We start from the raw sequence: 27632 nt of genomic DNA, 5'->3' as shown, positions 1-27632 counted from the left end.
CACTCACTGCCGCTCTTATTTCTGCCCCACACATTCACTTAATCTCCCACTCGCAGTACTACTACTTTTCTCTCTCGTTCTCTCGCGTTCTTTCATTATCCTCAAGCTCGTTCGATTTTTTCTTTTTAACGATGACCCGTAACCATGATGTCCTACTTCAGCTCAGAACTTCTTTCCCCGTCCCCTGAACTAAAAAAATTGGCACATTCAACTTAAATTTATGACCACAAATATCAAACTTGGTGACGGTACCAAGCAACTATATACTAAATGACAAGGTCCAGCTACTGCCAATTTCTCAATTTTGCCTCTCATATTGAACTCCTCTTGCAGAGGTGTTAATTATAAACACATATGTTGGGAAACGTCCTTAAACTTGGTTACTGCAGTAATTAGGTGGACAACGGTTAACATAGATGAGCAAAGAATACCCAACGGAATATATATGAAAAAGTTTTTACCTCGCAATCAGAGCATGAATTCACGGTTCCAGGTGCCAGGAATTCACATTAGCACATGCAGAACCTTACACTGCAGTGTAAAACTGTTTGTAGGTCTAACAGTTTACCGCTACCTTCACCTATGCCAAGAAAGCAAAAATCCTCTCGTGCCTTGTGGAAGTTAGCCCCATGCAAGCGAAATAATACAATGGTGATGTAATCAGCTGCTTGCATTGCAATCCTGTTCCCGCGTTGCCAAAATGTTCGGCATTCGACGCTTCATTCGGTGGCAAGCGTTTCTCATCGTGAAGGTAAAAACCTTACACAACAAAAGCAGAGAAGTAATATTTATCGTTGTTGAATTGTTTGAAACGCAGTAAGGGAGGGGAATTATAAATATGGCAACAAGGGAGCAGTCGGTCACATGCGAAAGGAAGCGCTGTCGTCAGTGTTGACTGAGAGAATAGAAAACAAATGAATGTCCACTTTAGTTGGCGAGTTCGCAGCGATTTTTTTTTTTCGTTTTTGGCACGACTAGAAATAAAGAAATAGTAAGAATCGACATTTTTTGCGATAAAGTCTTCAAATTCTTGCCACTCGGTTTGGTAGCTTGGGAGATTTAGGGAAGCCACAGAAAATTATGGGGGAAGTTGAATATCCCTATAAAAATCGGAAGTACTTGAGTTCATGTTTTCGTGTATGCGAAGCCAAACAGGTTTGAAAAGCTGTGAAAATATGCTGCTTAGATTACGTTACCAAAAAGTTTCAAAACGGATGCATACAAACGATAAGCATTAAAAAAAAATATATGTAATGTTTTTAGACTGTTCCTTCAAGATCGAAAACCCAGTACTGTATATATATTTGAGCGGCTCTCGAGTAAAACTTGATAATCTGCACTCCGTTAAAACATTAGATGCACTTGCTGCACAGCCTCTATCTAGTAGCCGGTGATGACCAGAAACACACGGCGCCTGGGTAACCCATAAGCCATAGTGTAACTGACGAACTTTCCCCTGAGCTTTTCTCGATTCCATGCTTTTGTGGGTTATCAAGTTTTATTCCAGATCACATTTAATACCGACAGATATCGCATAACTCCTAGAATGTATGAACAAACGAGGAAGATGAGAAAGCGCGCAATGCTATAATTTATAAGACAGAACTGAATACATCTACGTAACTACATGAAATGGAATCACTATGTTCATATTATGTAAAAGGTGTCACGGTACAACAGGGACAAACTGTCACAGCGTGCAAGGGGGGCGACATTTCTTAATACTCTTCTCGTCGATGTCCATTTTGTATCCAACGTTTGGTCAACCACACAACAGATTTATGATATATATATATATATATTACAAAAGCATATTTCGGTAGTTATAAGTGCACAATATAGGGGAAATGGTTAAGCACGCAGTTTTTGTTTTTTCGGGCGGGAAAGGAAACGAGGAATGCCACCCCCTTCCCAACCAATGTTGTTGCTCTTGAGTCATTCCATGCCAAATCAACACAGCCCACAACCTGACCATCTCCGATTTTCATGAAATTTGGGGAGTTGAAACTATGCATGGAACTTAGTACCTATGAAAATTTTGGGTCGTAATTGTAAAATTATTCAAGGTGACAGTTCGCAGAAATCACACTTTCCGAGTTCGTATAGCTATGCTAAATGAGCTTTAACTCTGCTCCTATATGGCCTAGGAAATCAAATAATGTTTGTTGTGCAGGGAATCGAACGAGCTTTCGTTATGCAACAAACCGACCTTTGGATTAAAAGAAAATTTGTCACGTGACCTTGACCTTGAAAAATCTCAAAACATGTCATCGCCAAAAATCGTGAAAAAAATATATTTGGTACACCATTGTGAAGGTTTTTCCATACTCCCCAAATTTCATGAAAATCGGAGATGGCCAGGTTGAAAATTGCACATATGGAATGAATCAAAAAAACTTGAGTTTGAGTATTTAAGTCCACTTTATGCATAGAAAGGTTAATCAGGACTGGACCTATAGTTTAAAGTGGGATCCGAACCACTATGTGGGACCTCTTGATTACAAGGCGATGCCGTTTCCACTGTGTCACCAGGGTGGCCTGCTTAAAAAAAACATTGTTTCAAAATTGAAATTATCGTTTTCCTAGAACAACCTGTGCCAGTCTTCCTTGTAATTAACAATTCCTGGCAATAATTAATGCGATTACTGACCGAGGTGAAATTACGTAAGAAAAACACATAGTTTAAAACTTGGCATTACATTTTCCTGGGGGGGGGGGAGTACATGTGCTTCCCCTTCCGGACGACTGTTGACGTCTCCGATAACCATGGTACTGTTTCCACGGAGAACTATCGATTTCAGTGTGATGTTCGATGCGGTATTTGGTTGCTTACATACAGGTTAGAAAATGCCGTTTATCGAGAACTATTCGAGTCGCTCCAATGGGAAGCCCATATACAGGCACCTCTATGTACTAAATTATCACGAAAACATTCCGTAGAAACGTTTTCAATGATACTTTATGCATCAAAAGAACTTCTACAACCCATGCAGAACTCCGGACGTTACACCATTCTCTGCTACGTGGACATAATGAAAGGAGAAAGACTTGGGAACGATCTACCGTTAGGAGTCTCAAGACATGGGTCAAAGAACACATCGTTGCTCGGGTGCCTCTCAGAACTTTCACATTTCCGCACTAGAAATGTCTTCACATGGCAAAAAAGCCATTATGAAAGACAACAGCTAATTGTGCATTAATTTGCACGGTAAATTGTAAGCAATCTTGTTTGGGGTAATATTTGTATCTAGAAAACATAATTCGGACATTTCCCCTGATTCACAGAAAATAAAAACAAGACGTCACTGATTACGGTATTCTTGATGAAAACTAGAGCAGAGTACATAAACATGTAACGATTGATTGATTCATTGAGTTGGTGTTTCAAGTCCACTTCATGCACAGTAAGGCTAGTCGGGACTGAACCTACAGTTTAAACTGGGATCCTAACCACTATGTGCCTCCATCGGGTATCGAACCCGGGACCCCTTGATTACAAGGCCTCGACGCTATAACTGCGCCATCGGGGAGGACAAACATGTAACGAGTACAAATGACATGAACATATTCGCATTCAGGTTTTCGTCTTGGTTGTCAGAGGGGTTACAGCCTATTACTTCGACCTAATTTGTCAACCCTCCTCCCCTCGCAAAATTTTGACATGTGGAAGAGCCTGCCGTTGCATGTATCCCATTTTAATAATAAAAAAAATATTTAAAAAAAGATGTTCTGGTCTACATTGTCTCCCTATCCAAAAGCGTTCAAAAGGCTGTAAGCATATTATACGCTAGTGTGGTGCTGATTACTAGTTCGTCGCATAAGAACCACAGGACTAACTCAAAAAATGCTGTTTTCCGTTTTGTTTAAGTTACAATCATCCTTTGAAGAGCTCTCCTTGAAGTCAGTCAGATCGACATATATTCACTTCTAATTGTTAGCTGTACGGTGGAGTCACATATCTCCAATTTACCGACTCTCTATAAGATTCGGACATTCCTAAAAATACATTACTTACTCTCTCCAGTAAATTGGAGTTACGTCCCTCTGATTCTCACACGACGAGTTGATCTGCAGTCAGAAAACTTTTTTCGAGAGTAGCTGGACAACGTTTCAAGAGAGAGCACGACTATGAAGTAAGATAGAGTTTGGTTTATGATAGTGGGATTGCAAGTTAATTTTACTTTTTGTAAGAGAATAGCGACAGAAAGACATATGGCTGCTTCAGAACATATAAGATTAATTCTCAGTCCCTTGAGTTATTTTAATACAAATTTCAGAAACTCTATACGTCCACTGTAAAACATTATTCACAATTATTCAAAATTTACGGGAAATTTTCAAAATTCCTGCTTCTACAAGAGGTTTCGATAAGTTGTTTGTAACCTCGCCACGACGACATCAAGAACGCTCATTCTGAACTTGTATTGCGGATACAAGTGGAGTATTATTGGGAAGGACAATAACGAAAAGAAACTTTTATCAGTGTTCAACTAAATACACGCAATCATGAAGAAATACTGGGAAAAGGTAACTGTTTCAGTAATTTAATGATGCAATTCATCTGTCAAGGAAAATCGTTATGCTTTGTCGATTGTCGGCGACCAATAATAAGAGGAATGATCAAAGTGGATTTCTCTTTGCAGACGACTGACGCATCACGGTCACCAAGTTCAGTAAAGAGGCATCGTGCATGAACGAAATTATTAACTAGGCCTATCAATAACTACAATTCGCTTTTCAGGCCAATTGAAATCACCTGCTAGTTTCCTATTAACATCCACTTTCAATTGGTAGAAAAGACGGAACTGATTGAGTTATGTGCCAGTCTTCCCTCATGGATAGTACCGCGACGGCATTCTAAAAATCGAGACAAGAACCAGTTCGGGACATATCAAGACGGGGCCGGAAGTTAGTGTCTCAGAACTTTCATTATCTATTTCATTTTCCTGTTCTTTTACGTCGCTTTCCCAACGATGAACTGATGAGATAGATGCACAATGATGCGCCCATGCCTTAAAGAGGATTCACTTCACTGCATTCATGAAGAAAAATTACATGTGAAAAATTATTAAAATTTTGAACACCCACGTTGAAATTTGTGAACTTTCATGACATCACAACGGCCTTCGCAAAATAGACTACAAATAAAATGCACGCAACAAAGCTATCTTTAGCTGAATTGTCTCCCAACGAAGGCCATAAAATCTAGAATCAATTCACTTTTCCAGTAACTCATTCACAGAATAAACCAAGCATGAATTTCTGCTTAGGATCAAATATCACGCAACGAAGTCGTTCACGCATTTAGGTAGTATATCTCAATTGATATAGAAGAAGAAACGTCACACTTAAATGACGGCACTGATACAGTACATATTTCTCACCAGCAATGCGATTCAATAGGTTTCCTCTGCATGAATTATAACCATCGTGTTGCTCTTTGTAGCCCAATAGTCTGGTACTAAATTGTTTTCACAAGAATTTATTTCTTTGTTATCGATAACTTTTCTCTTCGCGTATACTCGTAATCTAAATTAAAAAATAAGTATTCCAAAGTATGATTTTCCCCTGAATAAATATTGCTGACATATATAAACGTCATTTCCAACATGGCCGCATTTCCACAGAAAATCACTGTCTGACAACCATAAGGAAAAGTTAAACCAGATATTTTCCTATTTGCACGTGTGTCTGTCAGAAACCATACTTTGGGACTCACGTTACATCGTCAGTAGCATACGTCTCTAGAGTATAATGCGTTCATGTAAGACCATATGGAAACTGTTTGTGCAAATAGTTCGACGAAGGAATAACACCCACAGTAATTTTCAAAGTTGCAATAACTATAGTACAGTATAATTCTCTCTACGTAGCGTTATTTTCGTATGTCAGTCTGAATAAGATCGACAATTCAATGTAGAATATGAAACAATAAAAAACTGAACACTTGTAAACAGCGGTCCGTATTCTGTTCAAAAGAATCAGATTTATACAATATCTAACGCAAATCATGAGTAATTTTCAGGGACTACTAGTTTCTGGTTAAACATCAGGCGCCAAAAATCGTTCACCCTTTTACTCCTGGAAATTTACTCGTTTGAACCAGTTTCCAAATTCAAATACTTAGGAGTAATATTAACAAATGAAAATTATATTAAAGAGGAAATAAAAAGTAGGCTTAATTCAGGAAATGCATGTTACTTCCCTCTTCATAAACTATTGTCTTCTCGTTTAATATCTAAGAAACTAAAAGTTAAAATATAAAAAACAGTAATTTTGCCTGTAGTATTATATGGGTGTGAAACTTGGTCCCTTACATTGAAAGAGGAACATAAATTGAGAGTATTCGAAAATAAGATCCTTAGGAAAATATTTGGACCTAAAAGGGATGAGGAGACAGGTGAGTGGAGAAGGTTACATAATTTAGAACTACATAATTTGTATTCATGCCCAGATATTATTAGAATAATTAAATCAAGAAGACTTAGGTGGGCAGGCCATGTGGCACGAATGGGAGAGGAAAGAGGAGTTCACAGCATTCTTGTTGGGAAACCTGATGGTAAGGGACCTGTACGAAGGCCAAGACGAAGATGGAGGGACAACGTTGAGATGGATTTAAAGGAAATCGGTAGGGATGGAAAAGAGTATATAGATCTTGCTCAAGATAGGGACAGATGGAAGGCCTGTGTTGCTGCAGCCATTAACCTTCGGGTTTAAGAAGGCTAGAGAGTTAGTTAGTTAGTTAGTTCGTTTACTTCTGGAGACTCACTGGCCACATTCACTGCTTTCGATGGTCAAGGTCCATATGAAGAAAAATAACAGTGTTGCTCATAAAACTCAAAACGTAATGAAAGTAATCCCAAAAGAGAATTTGAATTTAAATTTTTTGGTGCGTCAGCATTTAAAGGCTATTTGCACCCGTCACGTTATACGGGGTCCAGACCCTTATCAGAACTAAAATAACTGTAATGTCGTTAACTAAAATATTAAAACATTCAGAGTTCGGCTAAAAGCTGAGGCTGTAAAGGGGCACTCAGCACACACAAGGACAAAACACAGGACAACACAAACAGTACTACGAAGATTATACTGGCTGTAGGTCCAGACGCCAGAGCCTCGTTAGTCTGCAAAATGCAGTCCAGGTTGACAATTGGGTGTACTCCGTGGCAGAATCACCCATTACATCCCGCACTCAAAGAAGAGTCGCGCATGTATAAAATTGCTACAAATCTTGAAATATTACGGAGACTTTTTGTGCATATTATGCAATTCAAAGACAATAGTAAGTATCTACCCTCAGTTTTGAGAAAATAAAGTTCATGCAAAAATCTGTACGTCACCGTCAATGAAGAAAACAGGAAGCTCACCTGAAAAGAACGGGAAAGAGACAATTAGAACACGCAATAGTTTACTTAAATCTACGATAAATCGTAAAGTACACATACATACCCGCTTATTCTTCATCCTGTTACAGAAAATAATACTTCAGAGCTATTAACTTACAGCGATTGCTACATTGCGAAATTCTTCCTACCTGGCATATTTCCAGTCTCTCGTGCGCTACAATTTGGCAATAAAACCCTCCCATTTTTTTTAGACCGATAACTGACGTAAATTTAAGGCTTTCGAGTTCAAAATTGAATAGCACGTAGATGTCTTGGGGAACGATTTAGTATTGCATTTGAGCGAAATCGTTCATTTCAGGATGGCAGGTGTAAAACAGATTCACCCGTTATGTGCGCTATGCTTCAATTTAAAAGAAAAAATAAAATATGAAAATACTTTGACATACTAGCGTGATAATCCTGTTGGTTTACTTTGTCGTGTTCTTGTTTACATGCAACTAAATGCGCTGCATACATAAAGATCCTGGTTCTAGTAATGAAGTTGTGGCAGTATCGGTAAAATAAGATAAAATATCGTGGTATAGAATAGGAAGAAGATCCGCAAGACAATGTTAACAAAAAGATAATGTCAATCATTTTCTAAAGGAGGGGGGGTCAAAAATCGAAAAGTTGTCAGAAAAGAGAGAGAAAAGAAGCATCTAAAAAACACAAGTAATATTTTCATATTCCACGCTGGTCACTTCCTCATCTCTGTGGGTGCCCATGATAAGAATGCACCAGGGTAAAAAAAACAAGGCAGTGAGAAATGCAAGTAATGGTTGGATGATTGCGACACTTAGCTTTGCAGAGGGTTACAAGCCAATGCTGGTTCCACGCCAATCTATTTCTTTATGCAAACAGGTTCCCAGCACTTTCTCTTTCCATCCCACACCTTCACCACTTCAATGCAAGTTGGTCCACTTTCGAACACTTCGGACAGCATCTCGGACAAACAACCTCTCTCTACTTTTCCTCCGTTCTGCGCAGTGTCAGCAAAAACGTGGTTCTAAAAGTGTCTCATCTAATACGAATCGTACTGCTTCCTATTGATTGTTGCTGTTATGATGTTCAACGTTGTTACGTGTTCACATAGAGAACATATATTAAGAACTAAAAATTGTTCACTGTCACTTTAAAATTCCATTCCTAAAGGTAAAAAAGATAAAGTGTTCCCCTGTGCATTGCACCACGCTTCACGGAACAAATACCTTGTTGAATGATCTTCCGAATCGCAAACATCCAAAGCAAGAATTGGAGTATTTCCTCGGATCATATCCCTCCCTCAGATATATATACACACACGCGCGCGCTCGCGCGCTCGCAAGCATATACGTGCGTTTCGTACATGTCTCACGTTGCAGCGACGATGACAAGTGGGGTAGGCATCCATGACATTCCTCCAAGTTTCTCACCATTAAAATAAATGCGCTTGCGAGCTCGTTTCCAATTAATAATTAAGGTTTGCCACGTGCAAAGTGAGAAGCTGTGTTAATTTTGCTGAATGGAATTTGCTTTCCTTTATTCCCTACAATATTTGTAGCCGTGAATTTTCCATGGCTTATTGAAAAATTATACGTTTATAATTTTGATGGGGAGTGTTGCGAAATTCGCTCTTCTTTATGGAGAGTGTGAATGTACATTGCTGCTGCTACTACTAATGATAAGTAGAAGAAAACATTAAGGTATATAAATCATTCACTTTATTATCACACTTACTTTTCCCGAACATTCACTGCTCCATTACTGGCTATACAGATTTTATATTTTCCATCCATTGTTATTGCACCGTCAGAGCAATAATATTAACAACACGCCTATACCTCTATAAGATTTACCAACTAAATAATAATTTAGAGTGAGAATAATTAATTTGGGGGGAAATTTTTCAACTTACTGCAAAGAGAAAACTAAATACATCAAATCTATTTGATGCACCAAAGTGGTCTTTGCCAAGAATCAGGTTTATAGTTCAATGCATTTTTGCACATCATTTGCAAACGTAACGCCCAATTGCATTTTTTTGTATAACCTGAGTCATTTACTTCTTCAGGGTGGCCACTCCAGGACCATGATAAAATTCAAGTACAATTCCCGGTTTTCAATGTGAACTTTCCAAAAATTTAAGGATATGAAAAGCAGTTATCTCTACATCAACGTATTACGAATCTCACCATTAACATATACGCACACACAAATATATTAACAATATAAAGGGTCGGAGTGATTCCAATGTATCCAAAAAATCTAAATCAATCCAATATTTAAAATATTTAATTTAAGGTACGGAGTTTACATTTTCAATTCCACATATTCAGACTCGAAATATATCTTCAAACACAAGTATGTTACGGGACATACTAATCTACGAAAATTTGTTGATTGTACAAGAACTTCAAACTCAAATCTGTCTATTCAACTTTACGTAGAATTTCTTATCTTGCAATAATCTTTTGTCTGTCAGAGAGACTGTTCTGGAAAAGACACTAAAAAGTAAACGGATTAAGAGAATTCTGTTTTATTTTCCCCCGCAGCTTTCTATTCCTTCCTCGATAAAAATAAAACATATAGTGTGAAAAACTTGCCTCAGAGCATTCATATACAGGGTGTCATTTTAATGGCGCCCACGGACCACAGATTCGTGTAGAGGACATCAAAACAAACAACTTTTCTCAGTAAAATTTTTCACGTTGGTGCGTCAATTCGACGCTACAGCCGTTCAAAAAAGACCGTTTTGCCGCCTGGATGCTGGCAACCCAACACAACATTTGATCGTATCTGTGACGTAATTTCCTGCGGCGAAACAGCGCACGGTAGGGTTGCAAGGAACACACAAATTTTGTGAAAAATGACAAACTACCAACCACATTATTAGCTGTAAAACGAAGCGAGAAACGCGTCCAGTAAAACGAACATCATAGCCTATCAGCCAGAAGATGAGCAGTCATCTCAGGGGAAGGGGGAAGTGAACCAACGTCATGAGAAATTGTAAAAACGTATTCAAAATGAAGAGTCAATATCGGATTTTGTCTCAGCCTACATGTCAAATATCAACAACAATAACTTTTATTGTACTTACAACTTACATGTGGCTGTTTACGTCCAGCTACATGTCAATTATATGTGCAAATCTCGTTGCAAGGTTCATATCTACAGGTTTGTGTCCAGATGCCTTGTGGTACTTTGTGGTGATAACGGAAGTATCTGAGGTTCACGTTGTTACATTACGGCTAAAACACGTACAACCACAGTAACAATCTAATGATGAATCAGTAGCGAATATACTGCCCTGTTCAGAGTTGCAAACTATTACATGTGTATCCGGTGTGTAGATAAACACAGTCGTCGGAGAGTTTGTTTTACTACTATTTATATCCCTGTATTTTCAACCATTTTTGTCACTTGCCTCGTAATGCCCTGAATATACATTATATTATATGTTGCTTACCGGAATTTTGAGTTCTTTCATTTCTATTTTGTCATCTGTTCAGTGTGTCACAGACAACTAGTATCAGAAGGACGAAGTGGATAGACTAAATTGTATATGTCAACTTGGTAACTAGATTTGCAAATATTTGACATGCAAGCTGATACAAAATTCGATATGACCACTTCCACTTGAATTCTATTTTCTTCCTGCCATTTTTCGTATCGTTTGTTTACTTCCTGTTAGGTTACGGAACGTGTTTTCTCGTTTTGTGTTACGGTACATAATGTGGCTGATTGTAGCTGTCATTTTTCTCAGAATATGTGTGTTCCTGGCAACCCTGTAACGCATCGCTTCACGACGGGATATGACGTCACAAATGCAATCAAATGTTGTGTGTGGTTGCCAGCATTCAGGCGGCAAAACGGTCTTTTTTGAACAGCTGTAACGTCGAATCGACGCACCAACGAGAAAAATGTTACTGAGAAAAGTTGTTTGTTTTGATGTCCTCTATACGTTTCCGTGGTCCGTGGGCGCCATTAAAATGACACCCTGTATACGTATGTATAAATTCAATGGGACTTGGATTAATAAAGGTTGCAATTTTTCACGTCTACGGAGCAAAAATCACGTACAATTCAAGCAGAATTCCTGGACCCAAAAATTCACACAGAATTTCCGGTGAGTAGCCACCCCGTTCTTTTCGTGTAGTCTACAAAATCTCGCTATAGAAGGTAACTGTTTTGGCGGAACTAATATTTAAAATCCTTCAATATTTGCTCAGCTCTGTTCTTCTCCTACTCCTTGTGCAGCGCAAAATGTGTCAATACCGAACACAAAAACGTTCCACTAAATTCATACCTTACACTACTTTTCTTTACCAAATAATATCAAACACAGTAAATGCTGTAAAGCGTTTCTTGATAATAAGCTGGGTACTGCATACGCCATTTCACCGAGTTCGATGCAATGACAGTTATTGTACGTGTGGCATTTGAAAGCACGATAATTTACTTATCTCTTCCGGGCAAAGTTTATTTTGCAAATTATTATTCCATGGTAGGTTTACGAGTTGTCCGATTTCGCTAGATTGGTTGATTTGGTTTATTTTTCATCGCTTTTCTGCCACTTTTGGCTAATCGCGAATATGAGGATGAGTGATATGATTAAATTGATGAAGAGAGACTCACAATGAACACCCATGCCCTGGCCGGGATTCGAACCCGGTAGCCCCTGGTGTCGTAACGTGCTGTGCTAACCACTCCTCCACGAAGGCCGGCGATTCAGTTCGAGTGCAGTGCCAAACCAGTCCTCCTAGGTTAGCTGCTATCATAGTCGCAAATCTGCAGCTTGCCCCTCGCCCCAGTTGTCCGCAAGTTTATTTCCAAAATTCTCCCTGGGCGAGAGAATTATGATATGAAGTGTGAGAAAGAATGGCGAATAACTGTTACTATCACGAGAAACTAATGCACTAAACTAAAACCTAATGCAAAGACTTTTAAACAAATTACGGAAGTAACCGATCTGGCAAGTTTCCTCCTAGTGTGAGAGGACACGCCATCGTAATATATACAAATCGTGACCTGTTTCAACTGACCTTTGGAAACCTGAACTTGTGGCCTTCCACGCGGCAACGGTCATGCAAGCATATGCATTCGCCATTTCTAAAAAGTCCACCACATTTCTTAGGGAACGGAGTAGAAAACGAGAGATCAAATGTTCGACGCTAATAATAATTCAGGAAAAAAAATAATCAAATTGTTTTAATGGTATCGGTCGAAAGAAAGTTATTTAATTTTTTTCCACAAGCGAGATAATTCCTATACGAATTCATGTTTGCAGTAAGTTTTACTCTTAATTAGCCCATTCGAACAGTATTTCACATAAAAATCAATTATACGATACAATATTCTGATAAAAATAAGTTAATTACTTAAAACATCGTGCTACCAAATTTTTTGCTTGCCACATTCGGAACCAAATATTATGAGCCGACCTCCGTGGCGTAGTGGTTAGCACAGCGAGCTACGATGCCTGGGGTCCCGGGTTCGAATCCCGGCCTGGACATGAGAGAAAAAAGTCGTATAATAATCAAACAGTATTATGGCAGAACATAAAACTTTGAAAGGTTGGCATAAAAACAAAAAAAATTGTGGAAAGCAACGCCATGGAAATTATCTTGTTCGCAATTTTTTCCACCCAAGAAAATTATGTAGTGTCTATTTGCATGTCTGATAATTTAATATTTCAATGCAGGAAAAAATAACAGAGTACTAAGGAAGTGTTGTGATAACAGATTAACCTTCTTACTTCTCGCAAGGACAAAGGTTAACCCACTTTATATGATGCGTGGAATTCACATGGTCTCATAATAACACATATTAAGAGTTCCGTATTAGCAAATGCTCCATTTGGTGATACGACAGTGTCCATCGTTTCGTGTTATTATTTTTATTATTTTAGGTCGCTTTTCCGCAACTTTGGCTAATCGTCAAAGGTATTATTACATGAAATTGATGAAGGGACACTTACAACAATCACCTATGGCCAGTCCGGGACTCGAACCCAGGAAACTTCGATCGAGAGATCGAAATTGGGCCACTTAATGCGACTGGCAACTTATGATTACTTATTAATTGCTCAGCATGTTGTTACAACTGATATCGATTCAGGAATTGGACAGTTTTTTAACTAGCTTCATACAGGACGTTCTCGATATTTTATTACATTTTCACTTTGTAATTTTCAAACTTTATGAAAGATTGATTGATTGATTTGGTGCTTTAAATTCACTTTATGCACAGTAAGGCTAATCGGGACTAGACCTACAGCTTAACATGGAATCCGAACCACTGTGTGTTTCCACCGGGTATCGAACCCGGGACCCCTTGATTACAAGGCGACGACGCTACTATTGCGCCATCGGGGAGGCCCTTTATTTTTTTTTTATTTAATAGAAGATTCCAAATACAGCGTTAGCCATTTTACATTGGAACTTTTTTATAGAACATAAGGACAAAAAAATAATAACATAATACATCAAAAATAATAACATAAAAAAATTACATGTGGACATCAAAGATTCACTATTCTAGGAATGAAATAAGTTTTAAGTTGGTATAGATTGGCGGTACAATCACAGCTCCTGCATATCAAAAGAATTATCTGAGTACGTTCTGTGGTTATCTGTTTTGTGTTGTTTCTGCATTGCTAATGAGCGCTAGTGTAAATGACTATTTTGTTGCATTGTATTAGTTCTTACGTGAATTACTGAACCGAGAGCGTAAAGAAGACAATCGTTTGAATTGCGAAAACGTTGACACAACAACGATAGCATAACGTTCACTGAAACCGGTCTTTGAAAGTAATAAAATATTTGTAAGGCAGTTACAAATAACGGTAACTATTACTTTATGAGGTGAGTAACACGACCGCTTTGCTTTACGTTTATGTATGGGAAGAAATTAGCCAGATTTTTGCAATATTTTGAACTCAACAATGGGCAAATTGACTATTCTTAAAAACTAAGAGAAAAATATAATTACTATTACCATATCGCCAGTGAACGTGCCCCAAATATCTTTAGTTTAGGACACAAGATATAAGACTACGTAATCTCTGACAAATCATCTTCGACATGCCATGCCTTCTTTGGTTCAACAGCAGTGGCGGCGATTAGGGGGCTGGTAGCCCCCACTTTTTGCCACTCTTGCCCCCGCACTATGCTAAACTTTACCTGCGAGGGAAAGAAAACTGGTTTTGTCCCAAACCCCGTTTTGGAACCCAATCGCAGAGTTCAACAGTAAATAACACAAGTTACGGTTCGCTTAATTTTCAAATAGGGGTTTATCTTTTGGCTCAATATTTTTTTATCTTCAAAATACAATCTGTTAATTATAATTTAATTAAAGTATATGTTAATTTTTCTGATGTTCATCAGACAAAATAAATAAGGAATAATCTGCTGCAACTCAAGCATGAAAAATGTTGTACGGGTTATATCTTATCTAAAATAAAGTAATTGCAAAAGTACTTTATGACTAAAACCTATGCACTGCACAATAGCTATTCCTTCACAGTCCAATTCGATCGTGACCTTTAGTCAATTCCTGCGCTGTCAACGGTCAAATAAAAAAAGCACTACATTGAGCCAGGAAATCCTCACATTCCCTCTGATCTTGGGGTCGCCTCATGCATTGTGAATACAATATTATTCCTTGAAAGAAGCCACCAGTAGTCTTCTTAAATGGAGTTGATTTGCACAAAGTGTTTCACAGCAGTCGGCGCCAATAGGATAATTTGAGCCAGAGCTTCAAGCTATTGTACGCATCCTGCCAGTCTTTTCACTCTCATGACACTTCCTTTATTTTCAGAGGGAACTCGACTCTTTTTTGATGGTATAAGTTCCCATTACGAGGGGAGCAGAAACACTAGCCGAATGTGCCTTGTTTGGAACCCTTCCTACACGGTTCCTGGTTGTGTACTTGATTTAATTCGCTATGGATAGAACTTTCTAGGTCCCTTGAACTAAACTGGAGAGGGTACGTGTAACGATCATTACTACAAAAATATGGCAGTTGTATGCATGCTACAACAGCAGGTGCGAAGCAAATACTTGCTGTTGAAATACAATGAATTCGACAGGATTTATTTTACGTTCTTTCCTACCACTTCTGTTTAATCGCGACGTCAGATCATTGTCAAGTAATGACTCGATGCCATGAATTAACGTAGTGTCGTAAGAATTCGGTTAATTCTGCTAAGTAAGGTTCTACACACAACATCTCATAGCAACAATGTATTTACATGACTTTCCCCGGACTTTACGTATCCTCAAAATTCCCGGACTTTTCAATGACTTTCTCAATCATAGATTAGTTTTTTTATCCTTTTCACACGATTTACAAGTAAATGGGAACTCTGAAATTTAATATAAATTTCTAAGTCCACTTATCTTGATGCATGTATAAATGTACGTAAATAAACTTGATAATCGATATCGTGTGTAAGACTTCGCAAAAGTGGCTAATCGGTTCTGGGCCTACAGTTCAAGTTGGAGCGTTCGAACTGCTGTGAAATGTGTCTCCATTTGATTGCAAGGTTACAGTATTCCACTACGCCATCGAAGAAGCCCAAGAATTGTTACTTAAATCATGATAACCATTCACGAAACCCTGTACAGTGTCTCTCAAAAGTTTTAGGACAACAACATTTCAAACTAGGCAACCCAATTTACACAAGGCGTTGGTGGGTTGCGTGTAGAGTTAGGCTCAATTTCAGGGTTGCCACATGCACAATAGATATTTGTGAAATACGCGAAAGAAATGAAAATAAGTATTATTGTATAAAATTATTAAAAATATCAATATTATATCGCAAATGACGAAATTCTTACTAAAAGAAAGAAACTAGGTTTTCTAGTTTTCATCGCTGATGAGCCTAAGGAAAGGATAACAGGTTAGAGGAGACGAAAGGCGACAAAGGAGAGGAGAAAGAGAAAGCGAAAGGAAAGAGGAAAAGTAAAGGAGAGAAAAAAAAAGATAGACGAGGAGAGGAGAAGTAGTGAGAAGAAAGGAAAAAATGGAGGAGAGATGAGGAAAATGGAGCAAAGAAGAGAGGAGACGAGAGGAGGGGAGGAGACGAGAGTAGAGTAAAAAGGAGTAAAAGGGAAGAATGAAAAGAAGAGGAGAAGAGTGAAGTGGAGTCGGAAATCTAAGACAGGAAAGGAGATAAGAGGAGTGGAGAAGAGTGGGATGAGACAAGATGAGAGAAAAGTAGAGAAGGTGATATGAGATAAAAGCAGAGGAGAAGGAGGGGATTAAAGAATAAGAAGGAGAAGAGAAAATAGAAGAGAATGGAAACGAAAGGAGAGAAGAGGTAGTTGGACAAAATATCGTCTCGGCGTCAAGAATTGATGCATTGATCAAATTATCGATATGAAAAACTCAATAACGTTTTGAAATATATTGGAGAATGTATTAGATCGGTGCCATATGCCTTTTGGCTGAGTTCAGAGCAAGATGAAATATTTCACGTAAGATAATTGATTTTTCCTGCGATTATACCACTAAAAACATGAATGTAATTTGAATATTTATAAGAATTATCCAATTTTTCTCGACTTCTCGGTTCGTTGAAATGAAATGTAGTAATTTAATATTTCCCCTCTCCCCATCGTTAATTCCAAACTGAATCATTCCGTTTCACACAGCGTGGACAATGAACACAATTAGATATGTCTAAAACTTACGAAAATTTTCTGCCACAGGAGGGGTTTGAACCTACGACCTTCAGGTTGACAATCCTTAACGATAACCACTACCCCACAAGCTTTCGCTCCCGAGAACAGGTAGAAGGAGCTGACCAATGTGAAATGTAGATGCAACTCTCCTCCTACATGTAATGTGCAAACAATACTTGTTTGTAACAAAGAAAACTAAGGTGGAATGAATCGGCGAAAACATTTAACGGAGAATTGCACATGTTGAAAACTTTTCATTCGATATTTGCGGAGGTATCCTTGCATTGATCTCGAGTGAGAAAAGGGGTAAAATTAGTATATCCTGAATTGCCACAAATATAAAGAATTATTTCATTAATATTTGTCAATGTCTTTAAAGCAGTACAGAATTATCGTTAGAGTATCATAATTCAGGATCTTATAAATGAAAATATCCCTTTGAACGTGTGTCAATTCATTTTTTTTTATTTTCTTATATATAAATTCCAGATGCAGAACAATGTAGCCACTTTACACTGCTATTACAAATAATGTTACCATGCTCTTGTTTAATAGAAGGGGAAATATGTTTTCTAATATGGAGGATCGAACCTGGGACCGCAATCAATGCTTTCAAGAACTCTAACCAATACACTACGCCCTTCGTTTCCCTTGGAGCAAAAATTCTTAATCATTCTCTCGCCTCAATATTGTAAACGTTATCCTGCAAGAGAAAAGTTCAATACTCTGATATAGCTCTGTACTTCTAGAATTACTTTATACAGATGCATTTAACTCTGAATGCCTTTCTGCGTATTAGTATATCTAAGTTTGTGAATAATTTATTTGTAATTTTATAAAGGTTACATGAACATCTACGAAATAGTTCCTTACAACTTGGAATCTAGTAAATATATACTTTCAAGTCTTCAAATGAATTTTAGACTACTAGATTTTTGCAAGGGAATTATATGTGATCCGTTTCCAGTCATTCATTGCTGAAGCAAAGTTTTAAAACTCTGTGGAATTTTCATTCTGAGATAAGTTTGTTTACTTGCTACATATATGCGAACTACACTCTGCCCCACTTATCTCTGGAGCAGGTGAACGAAAACAAGTATCTGAGCAGCGATGAACAAGTGAGTGGAACGGGATTGCGTGGAGAGTGAAAGCCACTGCAGTTACCAGCCTTCCCAGCAGCGTGCACTGTTTCGCTCTGTCCAGTCGATCCCCCCCTTCCCCCTTTTTCTCTCTCTCCTTCTCTTCTGATATGCTTGGCTTTGCTCCAGAGATGCTGGGACAGGACAGAATTAACTGTTGTCGCAAAAAGTATCTCTGTGTGCCACACATTTAATTCTTACTCACATGAAAAAAATATGTGAATTTGCATTCAGGGGTAGTTTCACAGTTACAAACTGTTTAGTCCTCGATCAGAAGTTAAGTATAAATAAGCATTTTTTTATAATTTTGAAATTGAGGTCTAAGGTTAAAATCCTCATATTTAGGGCTTGAACTCGTAATCTAAGAGGTTTGAAGATTCGTCCTCTTCTTTGTGCGTGAACTTCTCTATTTATTTCTCTATTCATTATTCATCCTCATCGTCGCGATTAGCCAAAAGTAAAATAAGAAAAGTCCCCCTCCTTGATTGTGCGGTCTAAGGCGCTGTGCTTTGGACTCCGACTGCGGGACGCCATGGGTTCGAGTTCGCCTGTGTTCAGTCTTTGGGTTCTCGGCCTGGGTATAGCACCGGTAGCAACCCACCATCGTGAGGAAATTGGGGAGGTATGAGTGAGGGAAATCTCCTATAACGGCGGGGGTGCGACGTGCTGATCCCACGTCACCCCATTACAGGTTGAAGAACTCCACACCTCTAGGCAGTACTGTTGGAGGGAGACTGGCAGTCGGGAGATAGGTCAAGACCCTTCCAGGACTGTGGAGCCATGGGTTATTATTATTATTATTATTATTATTAAAATAAGAAAAAAATTGAATGAAGAAAATATATTTTTTAAATATTTATCTATAATAAAGCAACCATTCAGTTTTATTTTGTTTTTCATGGATCTGTTGCCACTACTACGCCGTAATCCCAATAAGTATCTTACATGTTACAGGATAAAGCACGTATTACTATTCGAATACATGTTTAATAAGCTTTTTCTTTGTCAGGAATTATGACTTAAACTATTGCATGTTGAGCTAGTGCCCACCTAGTCGCCTCTGATGAAATCTATCATTCTTCAAATTCTCTTTAAAATTCGACTCTGGTCACTTGTAACTTGCTGGGTGCAGAAATTGTGCATCGACGCACAGTGTTTTGCGATAAGAAGCGGCATTGAATATAGCGTGAGTCACTTTGAACGCCAGCAAGCTACGCTACCAAGCTTGTCTGCATTTGAAAACAGTAATTTCTTTCACCTTTTCCGAACGCGATTGCTATTGTAGAAGTATATACAGTATTCTCTCAAAAGAGAAAGAAAGGAAATTCGAACAATGTTCTCCGTCGTTTTCTAAACATATAATTATAATGAATTTTCAATGGCGCTCGCACAATTTGAACTGTTTTGTAATCTCTCTCTCTCTCTATATATATATATATATATATATATATATATATATATATATATATATAAATATATATAATTTTGAGTCTGGCCCCTTCCTCAAATAAATCCTGGATATGCCTGGTCTACGTCAATGACAGAAATGCAAGCAATATTTTTATTTATTTTTAACCCAATTAAAGGAATGTGTAAGAATTTTAAAGAAATTAGAAAGGGCAGAACTACTGTTACTCTACCTTAAAAATTGTTTTGTTCGAGGAAGAAAAATAAGAAGCATTTAGTCCAGCACCTTAACACAGTGTCCCACGAGTATCTCTTGACAAACACTGTCAAATGTGATGTGATTTCATTAATAAAAGTTTTCGCCTGTCTACGTATAATGTTTCTCACATTTGGCAGTACGCAAACATATTTGCAAACGGTGTAATTATTTTGTGTTAACTTGCGCAACAGCAAATACATTTCATAAGACTCTTCTGGACACGAGGCTTGCGTCAGTAAACAAGCATTTTGTCTGTTACAGTATCACAGGAAGAGAGCATCGTTCTGCAATGTTCAAGCCTCTAGATATTTTCCATTCCCATTCATAATATCTAATCACAATAATAAGTTAGAAGAAATAACTCGTATTGTAACAACTACTAATATTCTAGTTTTTCATTATCACATCAAATTATTTCTCGAAGATAGCTGCTATTGATTGATTGATTTAGTGTTTTAAGTTCACTTTATGCACAGTAAGGCTAATCGGGACTGGACCTACAGTTTAAAGTGGGATCCGAACCACTATGTGACTCCACCGGGAATCGAACCCAAGACCCCTTGATTACAAGGCAACGCGGAAAGAATTTACAATACCGGACCCTTCTGTAATTTCTATGCTTATACTCACGAAATAATTAGTCGCGATTATTTATCTCGGGTCAACATGTTGGGGTGAGGTGAAGAAATTGTTCATTAACTTGTAGTAGTTGTAAAATAAGCTTTTCAATTCTCGCAATGATTTTCCGTATACAAGTATGGTAGCCATATTTGTTGATATGAACAATTGACGTTCGCAATTAGTTACGCTGTCTACAGCGTTGCCACACTGTTGATTTCATACTTGGAGAGCATGGAAATGCGTCGAGGATGACGAAGAAGACGACAGTGAATTTCACGATGTAGAAGAACATGTGGAATGTGGACTGATTTGATTGCAGGTAAGTTTGGCAACAGTGCATCGATCGTAAAGTTGCAGGACGCGAGAATGGCGTCTTCGATGATAAACGTTTGCCGTTAAAGTGCTACGAAAATAAGATTTTTTTATTGGTTCTTTTTCACAATTAGCGCAAAACCATTCACGGATAGCCCCACTGACCATTCTCGGTAAGGTTAGGTTAGGCAAGGCAAGCATATTTAAAATTTGGGGTCGTAGAAATATCAGGAATGTAGGCTATATTTCTTCTTTAAGTATTGGAAACACAGAATTTTCCGGTAAATAATAAGCAATCATGCCGATCGCGGACCACTCAATTTCGCATATTTTGCAATTTCTACACGTGACCCCCAATTTTTTACTTGAAATTCGTGATTAGGAGGCCTCAATTAGTGAGTATGCGAAATATTACAAAAATCGGGGAGGGGTCCGGTATTGTAAATTCGCTCCACGCTACCACTGCGCCATCGGAGAGGCTGATAGCTGCTATACTACAAGTAAAACAATTCAAAATTAAAGTAAAAGTTTAACTACATGTATACCCAACGACAACTACAATATTGGAAGGACAGAATACTTAAAAGTTGATGTTTCAATGGAAGGTAAAAGCGAGGTGTAGTGGCTAGTGTTCTCGATTGGGCTGCTAGCGGTCCTAGGATCGATCCTCCTTACGAGATGTTCTCTTTTTTTCGATTCTCATTTTATTAAACAACAGCATGGTGGCATTATTTGTAAAAGCAGTGCATAGTGAGTACATTGTTCTGCATCTGGAATTTATTAAAAAAAAAAAAAATGAATTGACACACGTTCAAAGGGATATTTTCATGTATAAGATCCTGAATTATGATACTCTAACGATAATTCTGTACTGCTTTAAATACATTGACAAATATTAATGAAATAACTCTTTATATTTGTGGCAATTCAGGATATACTAATTTTACCCCTTTTCCCACTCGAGATCAATGCAAGGATACCTCCGCAAATATCGAATGAAAAGTTTTCAACATGTGCAATTCGCCGATTCGTTCTACCTTAGTTTTCTTTGTTACAAACAAGTATTGTTTGCACATTACATGTAGGAGGAGAGTTGCATCTACATTTCACATTGGTCAGCTCCTTCTACCTGTTCTCGGGAGCGAAAGCTTGTGGGGTAGTGGTTATCGTTAAGTATTGTCAATCTGATGGTCGTAGGTTCAAACCCTTCCGCTGGCAGAACATTTTCGTAAGTTTTAGACCTATCCCATTGTGTTCATTGTCCACGCCGTGTGAAACGGAATGATTCAGTTTGGAATTAACGATGGAGGGAGGGGAAATATAAAATTACAAAATCTCCATTTCAACGAACCGAGAAATGGACAAACATTGGATAATTCTTATAAATATTCAAATTACATTCATGTTTTTAGTGGTATAATCGCATGTAAAATCAAAGATCTTACATGGAAGATTTTACCTTGCTCTGAACTGAACCAGAAGGCATTTCGAACCGATCTAATACATTCTCCAATACATTTCAAAATGTTATTGAATGTTTCATGTTGATAATTTGACCAATGCATCAATTCTTGACGCTGAGACTATATTTTCTGCAACTACCTCTTCTCTTCAGTCCCTTCTTTTCTTTTCTTCTCTTCTCCTTCTCCTCTCCCCTCCTTCTGCTCGCTCTGCTTTTATCTCATATCGCCTTCCCTACTTTTCTCGCATCTTATCTCCATCCCACTCATCTCCACTCCTCATATCTCCTCTCCTGTCTTAGATTTCCGACTCCACTGCACTCTTCTTCTCTTCTTTTCGTTCTTCTCTTTTTCTCTCCTTTACTTTACTCTCCACTCCCCTCTTCTTTCTCCTTTACTTTACTCTCCACTCCCCTCCTCTCTCCTTTACTTTACTCTCCACTCCCCTCTTCTCGTCTCCTCTTCTCTCTTCTTTGCTCCATTTTCCTCATCTCTCCTAGAATCTTTCTCCATTCTCTTCACTACATCTCCTCTACTCGTCTATCTTCTCTCCTCTACTTTTCGTCTTCTCCTTTCGCTTTCTCTTTCTCCTCTCCTTTGTCACCTTTCGTTTTTTCTCACCTCTTTTCCTTTCTGTAGACTCATCAGCGATGAAATACTAGAAAACCTATGTTTTTCTTTCAGAAAGAATTTTGTCACTTGCGATATAATAGTGATATTTTTAATAATTTTGTACAATATTACTTGTTTTTATTCCTTTCGCGTATTTTATAAATATCTATCGTACATGTGGCAACCCTGAAATTGAGCCTAACTCTACACGCAACCCACCAACGCCTTGTGTAAATTGGGTTGCCTAGTTTGAAATGTTGTTGTCCTAAAACTTTTGAGAGACACTGTACAATACATTAGCCGAACGTGCATGCACGTACATTCTCACACTACTTAACAAATCATAAATTCAAGCGACAGACTCCATATCTCAGCGTGTTGCTAGACGATTTCCTTTACACCCGCGTGACCGGAGTGGGAAAGACTTCTTCATACAGTCACCGTGGGAAAAACTAGGAAGATACAATAAGAGACCCGCAAAGGCATCATTTCATATTAAATGTAGTTACATTCAAGTACCGTTGTGAAGATACTGGAGAATTTAAATCCCATGCAATAATGGCTAAAGTTACAATAAATTGCTGAATTGAAATGAAGGGGGGGGGGCTATAATCTATGCCAGCAGATCGACCAATGCGACTTTTCACATACACATGACCCCTTTTATGAGTCACACGGAAATTTCTTACACTTAACACACTAAGGTGAATCTGCTTTTTTAAAGCAGTGTGACGATACTGAACTCTAATTGTGGGAATACATGTTCGTTCGGGTGTCTTTGGGAATGACTTGACCGCGAGCGAAGGAAAGAGCGTCTCGTGGAGGCCTACTTCACTGAAGATCTTTCTTGTCTCCCAGTTAACGCATGGCATAATGGGAGAAAGATAAGGTAAGTACTACAAGCAAAAAGCATCTTATCAGTAAAATGCTAACATCTTCCAAAATCCTTTCCCGGGGCGACTATTTACCACCCTGCTACTTCAGATTCTTACGCAAATGTAAAGGAAACATGTGCGCGTGCGTTTTAACAAGGAACGTCAAGGAATTTCCAATGAACTAATCTTTCAGCCCAAAAATCCTTTATAATTAATGTTCCATCGCAAATGGCTTTGCATTTTAAAAAGATGAATGCACGTCCGTTGTTACGGACTTGCTGATTAACAGGCTGAAATTCCTACAACTTGCATACTATCCTGAAAAACGAGAGACGAAAATGATGCAGAGCTCTGTAAAATCGAGACGAGACCGAGACTTAGGGAGGGAACTATCTCATTAAGAACGGTCAGCACGGCACAGTAGACCGGAAAGGGAGATCTAACGGCAGTAGCCCACCAGCGCCAGATTATTTATAGATACGTCATTTGTTTTGTTTAAAGTAGTTGTAAAATTTAATTCATCGCTAGCAATTTAAGCCTGCGTAGCGTAGTTCGATTTGTATTCAGGATAAATTTCCGTTCTTCGACGGCTCGAGCGTCAAAACACGACGTAAAAAAGAAAAAAAAGTTAGTGCCGTTTGCCATTACATACAAAAATATCGGGGCTGAACACCTTACCAAGAACAAAAAAACATGGCAAAAACAACTTAAAAATCACTACACCAATGAGAAATACTGAGTAAATCAGTACAAATATCCAAGAACTGAAATCACTACGCCACTGACAAAAGATTTGAAGTGCTTCTCAGATGGACAAGAGACGGGCCAAAACAAAACCTAACAGGGATTCTACTTTCTGTGGGTCTAGGAGTATGACCCTCGTTAGTTTACAAAAAATTTCGTCCAGGGAGTACTACGTAGAAGAGTTGATGGGACTTGGTGTCTTAACAAAGAGTCAGCCCTTGCACCGCAGGGTGTACTAGGTGAAAGAAATTGTCCAGAGCGTTTTTCATGCTTTTCCCTCAAATCCCGTGTGCTTGACATGTAGAGAGCGATACACATGCAGACTCTCGAACTTCGTATTGCATAAATTTCTGATTAAAACATTCCCTACTAATAATAGGCAAATGAGGTCGGCTACACAATGGAGGGGAAGATCTCAATTCCTAAGTTAATTCACACGTGGTTCTTTCTTCACAAGTTTACACAGCGCAGAAAAACACAAGAAAGAAACAATCGCTAAAAGTACAGTTGCTATTCATGAGCTTGTTAGTAGCAATGTAATGACACATTCTTTTGTTCGGTCTAGATGCATTAATGGAGGTTGTGCACACGACGTAGCATTTGTTCTGGGCAATTTGAGTCCTTTACGGTGCATAACTTGTAACATATCAAGCGAATCGGAATAAACATTAGCTACTCAATAAGAAACTTTGAGAAGAATCAAAGTACAGTTACATGTGCGGATTCAACTTTGTGTAGCGTTTCTTGCGCATGTAACAATTCCTAATGAGTTGTGAAGTCGTGGATTAATGGTGTAAAATAACATAATTTCCATGACTATACGTTACATTGAGTGCTCAGTTTGTTTACTTTCGTATCTTCCCTGATGTAAAGAAAGGAATTTTAATTGAGTTTGTTTCAATTTTATGCACAGATCGACATTGGGTGAAAAGATGGGTATGTTAAGTAGTTCTCATGTATGATAAATTTCAAATCCTTTATTTCATGTTGATGGGTGGCCGCGGTGGCTCAGTCGGTAACGCGTCTGACTACCATGCTCAAGGTCCCGGGTTCGATCCCCGGCCGGTTCAAATCCGGGAACTTTTCTAACGGTGAAAGCGGCTCCGGCGCCCACCCAGCGTCGAATAACATGGGTACCTGGGGGAAACCCTGGGGGGTAAAGGCGGTTAGGGGCGTGATGCTGATCACATCACCCCCACTCACGACCGGATCAAGAAAGTGTGGGGCGTTACCCCCACACCCCCTATACGCCTTCATGGCGTGGTGCTATGCACAGGGGAACACTTTACCTTTTTTTTTTTTTTTTTTTTTTTTATTTCATGTTGATACTGATTCAATAACATAGACAATGGTTTACCTGTCTCTCTGACACGATCAATGTTGCCAGTACAGCTCGTAATTTTAAATAAAATCACTTCTTTTTATGAATATGCCATAATTAATCCCATAAAATGACCAGTAGGCCAATGCAAAAAAATGAGTAAAAATGTATCGTTCTTTTATCCACACAGACTATTGGTACAAATCGAAAATTATTGCAAGTTACTCCACAGCTGCCATTTAACAATGTTTTTCTTCACGTCGTACTAAAATCTTTTTACACCTTAGTAACTTTTTCCGCATATTAAACGTACATGTGGAGGAAGCATGATTTTTTTGCTTAATGTTTCAAAAATATCCAGACAAAGTTAATACCCAGTGTGTCTATCGTTTTTGTACAAAAGTTACGTATGTTCAAAGTTTCCGTTGCGTGACTTTGAAAACACCCTTTAAAGTAGGATCCGGTATAGAATCCGGGATCTCTTGATTACAAGGCCACGGAAAGAAAAAAATCAGATCCGTTCATCTGAATTAGGTTGAGATCGTTTACTGTGGTCCCTGGACGCTGTTCACGGTAGAATAAAAAAATAGTTTCGGAAACGCCGCATGCTGCCAAACCTACTGTAGGCGCATATCTGCGTTGCCAATCTCTTTACGTGTCAAAACGGTACACGCATGTCAAATTGGCAGTATTCTTGTCTCCAGCATTGTATATTTGTATTTTAGGGATATTATATATACGTGTGTGTGTATGTGTGTATATATATATATATATATATATATATAATGGAGTGCTGAAGATACACACATCCTTATGAATATCAACATTGCAACACTGCCGTCGGAGAACAATAACTAAATTATGTTTCAGTTTTTTTCTGATTGCTGTGGTGTATGTGCATGTTTTTTAGAAGTAGAAATGTTTCTACTTGGTTTATAACACTTATCTGTATTCTATTCTCGTCCTCAATAGCAAAGTCAGAACTTGCGCACATGCACATGCTAATTCATTTCCATACATCTAAAATTTTCTCCTAGGCTGTACGTCCATATTGGACATGAAAATATCGTACATGTCCTGTCATGACAAAGGGCGCCCGCAGGATTATCTCTCAGGAAGGGGGGGAGTCATAAACTTTTATTATTTATTATTATTATTATTACTTATATATTTTAAAAATATTACATACATTTATAATTTTCATATTCTGTATATCTATACATATTTGCATCACTGTATACCTAACATATCAATTTATGTAGGCCAAAAAGCTGTTTATTTATACTTAGGTATTAGACACAGGTTAAATGTAATCGTACGTCAATAATAATTGTTGCTGTAGCTTACGGCCTCTAAGTCACAAAAAACATTATTTGTTGTAAAATATCGCTACAATTTCACCATTCGAATTACATTCCTAACTGTTTCCAGAAATCTGAGGGTAGGGCCTTGCTCAGGACCACGCGGTTGGCAAAGCTGCGCATGCTTTCTGCCGTAGGAAGCATCAAAAATTAAAAAGAACGAAAACAGGCAACAGAAAGAAATTAACGATTGGTTGCGAAAAACACACAAACACGCAACGACAGAATTACCCTTGGCAACTTTCCTAGGGAATGGCAGATGTTCCTCGCCCAGTGTTCGCATCGCAACTGAGATTGAAGCCCCACCTAGGCGACTGGCAGTTGGGGTGGCAGTCTAGTTGACTCACCCGTGTGCACCCGCCTTACAGCTATAAGGATCTCTTCGGATGGGGTTGTTGCTCCATCGAGTGTCTCCTGTCATTAGGGCCTTATAGGGATAGACAATAATACGGTGCGTCAAAGTCCAATTAT

At 38.4% G+C, this 27632-nt stretch overlaps 1 protein-coding gene across 2 annotated transcripts in view; it reads right to left on the bottom strand.

Annotated features, from left to right (window-relative positions):
- Window positions 1-27632, bottom strand: part of Rich (Guanine nucleotide exchange factor subunit Rich) — a 211240-nt gene that overhangs the window by 166143 nt on the left and 17465 nt on the right. The gene's annotated exons all lie outside the window — the stretch shown is intronic.

This window comes from Lepisma saccharinum, chromosome 5 (assembly GCF_977018435.1).
Source record: "Lepisma saccharinum chromosome 5, izLepSacc3.1, whole genome shotgun sequence".
Taxonomy (NCBI): Eukaryota; Metazoa; Arthropoda; class Insecta; order Zygentoma; family Lepismatidae; genus Lepisma; species Lepisma saccharinum.
Note: the sequence above shows the minus strand (reverse complement) of the source record. Positions and strands in the feature narration are given on the sequence as shown.